Source organism: Aethalodelphis obliquidens, unplaced genomic scaffold (genome assembly GCF_003676395.1).
Source record: "Aethalodelphis obliquidens isolate GAN/ISIS:26980383/991018 unplaced genomic scaffold, ASM367639v1 scaffold38, whole genome shotgun sequence".
NCBI lineage: Eukaryota > Metazoa > Chordata > Mammalia > Artiodactyla > Delphinidae > Aethalodelphis > Aethalodelphis obliquidens.
Window position 1 is genome coordinate 5,939,534 of NW_020837982.1, and position 281 is coordinate 5,939,814.

The window sequence follows — 281 nt, forward strand, 5'->3', positions numbered from 1 at the left end:
GGACAAGGCGCCCTCGGGCCCGGCGCGAGAGGGGTACAGAGTCGGCTTGCGGCGGGGCGGGTGGCCGAGCGGAGCGGGGGCCCGGGCCGGCGCCCCCCGTTCCTGTGATCGGCCGCTCGGGGCTGGCTGAGCGGCCGGGCGGAGCGCAGCGCGGGCTGCGCGCGGCGGGAGCGCAGCGGCCCCTGGCGCCGGGCCTGGCGGCTCCGCCACTGCGGGCGGGCGGGGCGGGGCGGGCCCCGGGCGGGGCGGGGCAGGGGGCGGGCCCGGGAGTGCGGAGACCG